The sequence below is a fragment of the Leopardus geoffroyi genome, chromosome A1, assembly GCF_018350155.1.
Source record: "Leopardus geoffroyi isolate Oge1 chromosome A1, O.geoffroyi_Oge1_pat1.0, whole genome shotgun sequence".
Taxonomy (NCBI): Eukaryota; Metazoa; Chordata; class Mammalia; order Carnivora; family Felidae; genus Leopardus; species Leopardus geoffroyi.
This window is the reverse complement of record NC_059326.1, coordinates 79,302,016-79,313,353: the sequence shown is the minus strand read 5'-3', so window position 1 is coordinate 79,313,353 and position 11,338 is coordinate 79,302,016. Positions and strand designations below refer to the sequence as shown.

Here is an 11,338-nt window from a genome sequence, read left to right as displayed (position 1 = left end):
ATAATTAAGTGAAAGGAGAAATAGTAACCCGATTTTGGATTTGGTAGAATACTTTACACATTTGGTGCAATATGCAAACAGGTCAGAGCAACCCCCAACTCATTCTAGGAGAAAAACGATATGGATTTAATTGTAACAGCTTTATTGAAGAACGACTGGCAATCATAAAGTGCACATACTGGGGCACCGGGATGGCTCAGTCCGTTAAGCATCTGAGTCTTGATCTTGGCTCCAGTCATGATCTCACAGTTCGCGAGAGGGAGCCCTGAGTCGGGCTGTCTGCTGGCAGCATGGAACCTGCTTGGGGTTCTCTCTCTCTCTCTCTCTCTCTCTCTCTCTCTCTCTTCCTCTCTCTCTGCCCCTCCCCTGCTCACACTCCATCTCTCTGTCGAAAAAAATAAATAAACTTAACAAAATATAAAGTGCACATATTTAGAGTGTACAACTTCCAGGCCTGGCATGTGCCACACCCGGAACCCGTGTCCCAAGGGTGACGTGTGCACCTGTCTCCCCCACGGTGGCCTTGCGCTGCCCTGGGATGCCCCCACCCCTGCCCCTCAGACCTCTCTCCAGGCAAATCCTGCTCCACTCCCTGGGTCTACCCGTTTGCTGGGATGTTACGGGAAAGACAACCATTCGTCCACTGTAGTCAGAGTAGGTGCTGCCCGAAGCGAGAGGCGCAGAGACCTAGTGGAGCCACCGCCTCTAAGGGCATAGAGTGCCTCCTTGCACTCTATGTTGGTGTGCAATAGCATGTTGTTTTCATCCCATTTCCCTCCGAACTCTCCTCCACACGCCTCCGTTTCACAATGTGCCCACTTTCCTTGTCGTCTGAACGTTTGCAGTGTCGTAGACTGAGGAAACACGTTAAGGAACGACATCATGGGCAGCGCTGTGGCTGAAAATCAGAATTTTCAGTTTTTTAGGATCTCCGGTAGCACACCTATGGGTCCCGTTAAGGTGAAAATGGAGGGACCGGTTTTGGAGAAATGTGGCCCAGAGAATGCAAGCCGAGGAGAGGACACAGGGCCACCTGACTCATCGGGCCCTCCTACGCGAGGTCACCAAACACTCTGAGCTGCTGAGAAATGCACTCATTTGGATGCCCTCTCCAGCACGAGGGTCCAGATTTAGTCTGAGCCCACGGCGGAAACTTTTTGCGAAGCTGCTCTGTGCGGACAGGAGCTCCGGGGAAGCGACGCTCTGAGGACATCCGAGGCCCAGATTCCCGCCAGCGTTGCCTTGCTAATTGTTCCAACTTCTTATCTTAACCCCTGAGTCATGAACTCACCAAGGCTGAGAACAGACATTTCCATATTTGGAGGCCTGAGCAGGCCCTGAGCTCCTCGATCTACTTGTGTTTGTTTTATTTTGCTTTATCTCAGTGCTGGGAGCGTCCACCCAGCTGTCTAAATTTTCGCCCTCGGAGCCGCAGAGTTTGTCTGGCCTAACTTCCTATCTTCCCGGAGCACCTGTCTCTCCCTGAAGTTTCCCTTCCCTTCCCTGTGCCAGTCACTCCCCCACCTCCCGCCCCTTCTCAGAGGCAGGGTCTGGGAGCCTCGCACAGCCCCTCGCTGGAGCCTGATGCCCCCTGGTCCCCACCCGGTAGGAGCACCGTCCCTGCTCAGGACTGGGACGTCACACCCGCTCTCCCTAAACTGCAGCTTTTGCCTGCAGGGCATTGAGAGGAGTTTTGGATTTGGACCCTGCCGTCCATTGTATTTGCCGTCCCCGGGTCCCTTGTGCCTCTGGGACTCACGGGTGTGAGGAAACGTCTCCCACCTCTGCACTGAGTCACTGAGAAAAACACCCAAGAGCACAAATGGAAGACTGCACGCTTCTCTCCGTAATGACACCGATGCATGGGTCAGGGGGCTCCGCGTGTGGCTGTTACCTTGTCCCCGATTCTCTTCTCTGAGCCGAAGCGTCACCAGCACGGCGTGCGGGCCAGGTCTTCCCATCTGCGTAGCCCAGGCTGCCAAGCAACAAGGCAGGTGTTTACAAAACACATTGGCTGGATAAGATGCTTGTCCGAATGCCGTATTTCGAACTTTCGTCTCCTCTGGAAGGACGTAATACCCTGTAACGGAAGTCCACATAATTGCCCGTTAAAACGTTGGCCTGAAGTCTGAGTCTAGGAATCCTGTCAAGGAAAGAAACGATCCTCTGCCCCCTTCCTGCGTCCTAGTTACCATGGTTTCCTCTTCAGACTGTTATCTTAGCAACCTGTTCTAGACTCTTCGCAGGGATCTACTTCAAATTCACCAGTCTGTAGTTGGCCTCAAAGGGAACTTCCGTTTCACGTGGTTATTGAAACGCCACTTAATCACTTCTGGGATCTGCGTTCTTTTCTCCTGCTCTGTTTGTCGAAGATCACCAAGATGTCCCCCATTCCCAGAAGCTCCCCGGCCTCTGAGGTCTCCCTCAAGGTGCTGTCAGGTTGTCCACAGTTCCACCCACGTTGGCTTTCTACTCTCCTGGTGTCTTCCCTGAGCTGACTTTCCATCTGTACCAGCACAGCGTTATGTCTGAGATTGTCCAAGAGGGAGACACAGAGACAGAGAAGAGGAGAGAGGAAGGGAAGGAGGGAGAAAAGAGGGAGGGAGGGAGGAGGCTGTGCATTGAATCCATTACAGCGCAATCCCATGAAATCCTTGAGACCCTACGAGCCGTGCTGAGGCCGAGTCCAGGCCACGCATTAATGTGTTTTCCAGCTTTTCTCTCTGGCCAGCTTTTCTTGGATTTCTCTTTTCTAATGGACATTTAATCAGATCTCCACGCATGGCAGCTTTTGCCGCAACTGCGTTCTTTTAGCCTTTTCCCGCAGAAGCACTAAGAGATTTCCGTTTTCATGGCTCTGGTCTGCAGGCCGTGGTGGCGCCCACAACTTTCCTGTGCAGCATCGGGAACGCTTTCAACTCCCACACAGCCCATTTGCCTGAGCGTCGTCCTGACCCGGAAAACGCAACAGCGTGTTGGAGTGAGTATGACTCACAGTGAGGAAAGGGCCTGCCGGGAGCCAGGAGGGCAGCCAGGCCAGGTGTTGGGGGCATCTGGGCACAGAAGCCAGGACAGTATGTGGCCAGTGTCAGCCTCCTCCTCCGGGGACAGGACAGGTTTCAAGTTCCAGAGGGAGGCGTGCAACAAAGGCCGCGTTCTTCTGGTTGCATGCGTGCCCTTGAAAGCCCACGGTACCTCCTACCGCAACCACCCGAGCAATCTGGGATCCCACACAAGCGTGCCGTGCCTTCTGGAGAGGAAGTGTTTAGGAATATTTTAGAAACAACAACAACGAAAACAAGAACAAAAACAAAACCAGCTGCCAGAGGCTGAAACTCAGAAATCTCAAAATTCTTATGCATCCCCAGACCTTCTAAACAATACAAATATTCTCCTTGGGTAAGTCCATAAGAGAAGTCACTCTCTGAAACAATAATACTCTGTTTCGCTCAACCTGGGGCACCGAAATAATAGAGAAAGTCTCTGCTCTTAATTTCTCTAACTGGATGAGATCTGAAGAGCTTGTGGCCGGAGTTTGAGTTGGGTAAACACAAGCAGGACAGTGGGACACAGGAACCTCCCACTAGCTGGGCACTGACAGATTTCCCTTCATTCCCTAAAGAATTGCTAAAACCAGCAGTTAACAACAGTAAACATCATTACTTTGCCTTGAGGGGCACTCAAGTTAAAATAAGAGATTCGAAATCTGTACTTAAATACAGCCTTGGTCTTAAAAGTCCATAATCCTTCTTTTGTTCCTAACTTTGCTGCAGTAACTTCCTTCTGAAGTACTCTGCCTCTGTTTACCTGTTGAGCTTTCGTAAGTAACAATCTCCAGAAACAACTCCTTGGTCAAGTGCTCTTGGGTTGTGTTTCCGGTTTTCTTCATTGGAAGGCATTAACATAGGACTTGGCTTTAACCTCTTTTTCCTTGGGCTCAAAACCAAAAGGGATTAACATTATTTACATATGCATGCATTTGCTTATTTTCAAATTTTTAAATGTTTATTGATTTTTGAGAGAGAGAGACAGAGCACCAGCAGCGGAGGGGCAGAGAGAGAGAGAGGGGGGGAAACAGTGAATGGGAAGCAGGATCCAGGCTCCGAGCTGTCAGCACAGAGCCCGGTGCAGGGTTTGAACTCACGAACCATGAGATCATGACCTGAGCTGAAGTCAAATGCTTAACTGACTGAGCCACCCACATTTGTTTATTTTCAATCCCAAGGGCCTCATTAACATGAGGTGAAGGTTGAGCAAAGTGGGAAAAAATTATCCTCCCCTTTGCTGCACCTCAAGTCAATGGTAGAGCAAAAATGAAAGTGGAGTAATGATATTTTGGGTAGTATTGTTTCTACTGAGAAGTTGATTGTAGTTGTATTTTGGACCGAGGCAGTTTACTAAAATGTTTTGCTGAAAACTTCTTATAGTACAGCTAGTTCTCATTATTAGCAGGGATTAATTTCCATAAAGCCACCATGAACACAGGATGAGCAAAGGCTGAGCCATTGTTCCTAGGGGAAATACTGGGTCGGGTTCCTCCAAGCTCTGGTTACAACACTTTCACCAACCAATCAGTCCATACTTTCGTCCTATGTGTGTTTCTCTTTGAAGACATCTGGCATGAGCAAACATTATCTAACGTGCATTTTCCCTGTAAGTCTCCTCCCAGCCTTCTTGCATTTAGGAACAACTGGAAACTCTGCAGGACTACACGTGGGGGCTATTTTGAACAGTGAAATTACCAATAGGAAGCACAAAATGTGGAAGGCGTGACGCTAAATACCACAAAGATGACCCTTGTCCCAGCCAGGGAACTGAGACGCAGAGGCAGGGTGTGGCCTGTTTCCACCTCAGCTGGGAACATGCATGACGGGCCACACAAATTTGGGGGCACTCTGTGCGTGTTTGTGAGAGGAAAAACCGTCTTGAGTCTTGTTTTGGAGGGGTGGGGGCTTACAAATAAATGTTAATGAACAGATGGGTGTGCCAATACAGGATCTATACATAACGAGGATTGACTGGACTTCTGAAAGAAGCACGTAAATTATCTACATTCTAAGATATCTATATTCTAAGATATTCTTTTGCCAATACGAATATTGACACTTCTGAATATTCCCAGCTTTCTTTACCTTACTGTCTCTTCTTAGAAAATCTCTGGAATTAAAAATATTTCCCCAGGTTATGACCCTCCACACCACCCTCAAATTCACTAAGGATGATGTTGTGCTTGTGTGCTGTTACACGTGGACTCACTGATGGGAAGGGACGTGGCGGATGCTGTCAACACCTCCAAGCTTATGCCCTCAGCTACCCCACGTGCCATGTTCCGCCATGTTTTAGGTGTTCTGGACATTCTGCCTGAGGATATTCTCTGTCCCACAGAGGGCAGACCAGAAGTGAGGCCGAGTGACTGAATCCCCCTTCTTTTGGATGACTCTGGACCGCCTCCCAGCAGGAAGGTGCCCCATTGCCCCCAACACTCTCCTGAACTATTGACCACCCCACCTTTCCTGTGTCCACATCCCTGCTATGGACTGCCTCTCATGTTAACGACTCATGCAAATCTGCAACTCAGGTTCTGCTTTTATAGTAACTCACACCAAAGTAGAAATCACTTTCTCTCGGAAGGTTGGTCAAACCGTTTGCTTCTCTGCAGAATTGTTTGAGCTTCCAGCTTAACAACACAGCGGGGTCTGGCTGACGCGGCCTCTCTTTGCACTAATTCCTTGGTGCCCAGGTCAGCCTCCTATGGCTGCTGTTACAGATTACTACAAACTGGGTCACTTAAAACAAAGAGGTGTACTCTTTCACCGTTGTGGAGGCCAGGAGTCTGAAAGCCAGGTGTCTACATGGCCATGTCCCTGAACACTCTAAGGGAGAATCTGTTCTGGGTTTCTCAGTCCCCAGTGTTGCTAGCAGTCTTTGGCTGGTAGAGCCATCACTCTGGTCTCTGTCTCCATCATTACCTGTGTGTGTCTTTGTTTTTTTCTCTCTTCTTATAAGGACACGGATCAGTGGGTTAAGGTATACCCTAACATCGCATCTTAACTGCATTACATCTGCAAAGACCCTGTCTGAGCAAGGTTACATGCACAGGGGCTTGCTTGGGGCTTGAACATGTCATTCTGGGGACACAACTCAACCCACAACAGCGAACGTTACTGTAGGTGCTATTTGTTTTTTCCTCTTGACTCTCTTACTTTCCTATTATTGCCACAGTGTAAGTCCAGTTGTGGTTCGCCTAAAAAGAAATACACATATCGTGCATATTAAAATATAGAGAAAATAAGGGCACCTGGGGGGCTCAGTAGGTGAAGAGTCTGACTCTCAGTTTTGGCTCAGGTCTTGGTCTCGCGGTTCGTGGGTTCGAGCCCCGTGTCATGCTCTGTGCTGACAGTGCTGAGCCTGCTTGGGATTCCCCCTCTCTCTCTCTCTCCTCCTCTCCTGCTCTTCATCTCTCTCTCTCTCAAAAATAAATTAATAAACATTTAAAAAAATAGAGAGAAAATAAAGCATATATCAAGTTGATGTCTCTTAAAATAATTACATTCTCAACCTTAAGCATTAAACATTTAACATTCTAATTCAACCTGAGATACTCATTTAACATTTGCAAAATATTTTGAAAGCCCTGGGTGAAAGTAACAGTTAACAGTGGCATGGCTGTTCAGGGACGATCAAATAAAACATTGAGGTCAGAACTGTATCTGCCCAGGACTAGATGGGGGTTTGCAAAATTCCGGGTGTCCTGCACAGTCTTACTTTCTCCCGCCAGGGCACGGGCATTAGCAGAGCCGACAGTATTTTATGTTTCTTCCAGCTATAATGTATTCTGCACGAGCACAGTGCTGCGGACCGCGGATAAAACAACAGGTATAAATCACAGCATTCACCCTGAGGAGCAAAGCTTGAGAAGGTCCGCTGTCCTTGAAGGTTGTTTTATTTCTGATTGCTTATTTTGTACGATTTTTACCTTTTTTTTTTTTTTTTTTTTTAATGTTCTGTTGATGTTATAGCAGCCAATGGAAATGAAGGCGAGTTACCCCGGAAGGAAGGTGTGCAGGGAGTTGGCAGTGTTGTGCCCAGAGCCACAGGCGCGTCCTCCAAAAGGCAAGTGATGCCTGGCCCCCGAAGTGCGGCTTGGAGTGGAGCTGGGCCCGTGGGTCTGCCTCCCCTCCTCGCCCCCCCAAGCAGAGTCTGTTGGGCTTTAGTGACAGGAAGTCACAGTGGTGTCATTTTCAGCTGGAGAGAGAGACAGATGTGCCCAGATCGGTATCACTGTCCCGGATCAATGACACATTGTTGCCTCCCCAGGCTTTTTCAACCATGGCGAACAACCGACTTTTTCACTCCGTCTGAGGGTCTTCTTGGTCAACATGGTGCAAAAAGGCTGCGTTAGCAGCAGATTGAGATTCCTGTATTTGGCAACCTTCTTCCAAGAAACATTATTATCATTTTGGTCCAAATCACACTGCTGGTTGGTGTCAGTGTCGTCTGTAGGTGAGCTGATGACAGCAATCCCCCTCCCGACCTCTCCTGACTGTAGAGAAGAGGGGACGGCCTGCGTGGTCTCTGCGCTGGTGAAGAAGATTGCCAGCACCCCAGGCCCTCTGTGCACACTTTCTTTTGTTTTTAATGTTTATTTATTTTTGAGAGAGACAGAGCATGAGCGGAGGAGGGGCAGAGAGAGAGGGGGGAACACAGAATCGGAAGCAGGCTCCAGGCTCCGAGCTGGCGGCACAGAGCCCGACGTGGGGCTCAAACTCACGGACCGTGAGATCTTGACCTGAGCTGAAGTCGGATGCCTCAGCGACCAAGCCCCCCAGGTACCCCTCTGCACGCACTTCCGAAGCCTTGCTCAACCGCTTTCCCAAGTGAACAGGTGAGCAGGACTCTCTGATGTCGCGGAGAAGGGGTGGTGGGTGGGGCTCTGCTCTCAGCAGGTACCTGGGCACCGAGCAGAGAATCGAGGTGCTCTACTTGGAAAGAACAGGAGAGACTTTGTTTCCTCTTTGCCTTCGCAGGATAATTGGCCCACTTTCCCCTTGCACCTGGGTGAACTTGGTTACACACCCTACAGAAACGCTTCCCTGGCTGTCCTGTCCTCACCGGGGGACTTCCTAGCAGACCATGTGGCACTCATAGGTGCACGCAGCAGGAGCAGGTCGGCATACGAGCGTGTCATGGTCCCTCTGATGCCACATTCTACACGTACGTCCGCAGGTGGTGGGAAGGGGTCTTAGGGCCATATTTCTGGGCAGTGAGGAAGTATATGCACTTGTCATATGCATTTTAACAGCTGGAGATCACATGATGTCACTGAGGTCATCCCAGGGCAGGAACGGCGGAGAGAGAACATTTCTAAGTCCCGGGTCACCGCTGGCTCCACTCTACACACTGAGCCAAAAAGCTATGGCCACAATGTGTCTAGATTCAGATAGAGATGACAGTGGGCTCCTGGGGCGGGGAAGGGGGTGGGGAGCTGAGCCCCAGAGGCAAAAATAGGTCTGCTTTTCTGATGCAACTGGAAACTCTTCAGTCACTCAGATTATGTTCCTAATATGTATCTTCTCATTACCTGCCTCCACTGCTGACTTGTTTTGGTGAGGACAAATTCAGAAGGCCAAAACTCCGCAGGAAACATCACGAGCCAGAGAAGGATACACCGTGTGCCGTGTTAATGGCGTTTAGCGCCATTTCCCCTGGTATCATCACGGAGTACAGACGGCTATTATCATCGTGTTTCCATTTTCCTACAAGACGTAGTTTTGGTAAGAGAAAACAGGCCAACAGTTTATTTAGTAAGCAATAAAAATACATTCTTAAGGTCTGACTTTGACTTTGAGTAGTTCGTGTTTTCCAACCTGAGCTGGAAAATGGGCTTCCTTCCAGCACCTGTTAATCGTGTCCTGAATCCCTAGGGCTCCAGCGAGCACATAAATTTGGGCGCCCATTAAAATATCTCACATTCCCCAAATCTGGCGTTTAATCGTTTGCATGTTCTCGTATCACACCGCCTGCCCAGTGATTTCTTCTTCAGAGAGCCTTTAGATGCTAATTAATTAGATAATGTGTTCAGGCTGTACCTTTAAGTCCAATTCACAATTGCATCTGGCAGATGGAGCCAAAGGAATCTGTCCCAAGATACCACTGAAAGACACAGAGCCGCGCGGCGGCACCCCTCCCACGTGGCCGCTCTCCCTGCAGGAATTAGCAGAGGCACAGAGGGAGACAGCGCTGTCTAGAGCGGAAAGATGCCAGGCGGGCCTCTAAGCTCGGGAGAGGCTTCACAAAAGGAGAAAACATGTTTTTCATCTCTCATAATTAGCCTTGGTAAATATGTAAGGAGTTGTTTTATTTTGCTTGGAAAAAGGAAAAAATACAACCACCCTGCTGTTAATTGGTTCATTCACTTGTTGATGAAGCAAACATAAACTGCGTTGGACAAGGGCGGGGGTCCTCCCGGTGGCCCGGAGCCCAGGGCAGGGAGCACCGCCCGCCTGCCAAGAGGAAGTCGGCCCCGGGGGTCATCTGCACAGAGGCGGGTTTAGGGTAACAGGCTTCACATGGTTAGGTGTCTGGGTCCCCGATGTCGCGGGGAGCTGCCCAGAGAGCGCTGCAGGAGGGGCGCACATGCCCCTGTGGCCTGATCCCCCCCCCAGGGAACGGCCTGAGCCAGAGTGAGCTACTCCGGCCGGGGCTAGGCCTTCTGCGGCCGCCTCTGTCTTAGCCCGTTTTGGCTGCTGTAACAAAAACACCATAGAATGGGAGCTTAAAGAGCCAATGCTTACTTCTCATACTCCTGGAGACCAGAAGCTAGTCCGTGATCAGGGTACTGGCACGGAGGGGCTCTGGCGAGGACCCTCCTCTGGCCAGCTTCCCCCTGTGTCCTCATGTGGAGGAAAGAGGGTAAGTGAGCTCTCTGGAGTCCCTTTTACAAGAGCGTCGAGCCCACTCACAAGAGCTTTGTGACCTAATTGCCTCCCCAAGGCCCCACCTCCTGACACCATCACACTGAGAGCTGGGATTGCAGCACATGTATGAGGAAGGCACACAACTCTCACTCTGTTGCACCTCTGTCTTTCCAGTGACAGAGAAAAACTCAGCCCCTTTGCCGTGACTCCCAGCACCATCAGGGACCATCCCAGAGCCACAAGCCCCTGTGAGCTCCGGGAGGCGTCTGTCATGCCTGAACTGCCATTCTGTTCGTGCACAGTCCTGCTTCCTGACCCCCGCGGCCGCCTGTCCCAACCACCAGCTCCAACGCACTTTCTGTTTGCCTCCGCGTCAGCCTCTGGGGACTTGCCCCATTTGAGCCACCACCAAAATCGTCACTTGTTGTGCTCAGAGCCCAGACAGCCTCCGGTGCACAGGGGTGTGCAAAACATCCGTTCCAGGAGATCCACGCTGGGGTGGGGGTGGAAAGGGACTCAGGCTGATGTGTTGTCTTGGGTGTTTCACAGGCTCCAGGGAGTAGTAATTATAAGGATGATGGAATGCAGTGTTTCTTGCGAGGGCTCTTGCTATGTCAAAGCAATGGATCCCATCAAGGGGACAGTTTGCTCCCCAGGGGATTTGTGGTGAAGAGATGTCACAGCTGAGGGGGGGAAGAGTTGTTCTGACTGACATTTGGTTGGCAGAGTCCAAAAAGGCTGCTCACCCCGTACAGTACACAAGGCGGTCCCCCCCAGACAAAGAGTGATCAGGTCTCAAATGTCAATGGCGCCCAACTGGAGAAAACCTGCTTTAGAGAAAATCAACGTAGGCAAGAGTGGTGAGTTTAAGACAAGCATGGGAGTCAGAATGCTATGGGCCGAATGTTTGTGTCCCCCCAGGTTCACTAGTTGAAACCCTCAGTCCCAGTGCGATGGTATTAAAAAGTGGGGGCATTGGGAGGGGCGCCTGGGTGGCTCAGTCGGTGAAGCATCCGACTTTGGCTCAGGTCATGATCTCACGATTACTGAGTTCCAGCCCTGTGTCGGGCTCTGTGCTGACAGCTCAGGGCCTGGAGCCTGCTTCGGATTCTGTGTCTCCCTCTCTCTCTGCCCCTCCCCCACTCACACTCTGTCTCTCTCTCTCTCTCTCTTTCAAAAATAAGCAAACATTTAAAAACATTTTTTTTAAAAACTGGGGACATTAGGAGGTGATTAGGTTTGCACAAAGCCCAGAGTATGGAGCCACTGTGGATGTAGCACCCTTGTAAGAGCAGGAAGAGACACCACATGGGGACACAGGGAGAAGGTGGCCCCCTGCAAGCCGGGAAGGGGGCTCTCACCAGGAACTGAGTCTGCCGTCATTTGATGTTGGGATTTCCAGCCTCCAGAGCTGTGAGAAA

The 11,338-nt window shown here is 50.3% G+C and overlaps 1 long non-coding RNA gene across 1 annotated transcript; it reads left to right on the top strand.

The window, feature by feature from the left end:
• The first annotated feature begins 7,809 nt into the window (after window positions 1–7,809).
• Window positions 7,810–8,831, top strand: LOC123596275. Its single transcript, XR_006711649.1, has 2 exons — window positions 7,810–8,214; window positions 8,303–8,831. It is a non-coding gene; the product is annotated as an uncharacterized LOC123596275 (long non-coding RNA).
• Window positions 8,832–11,338: the final 2,507 nt, after the last annotated feature.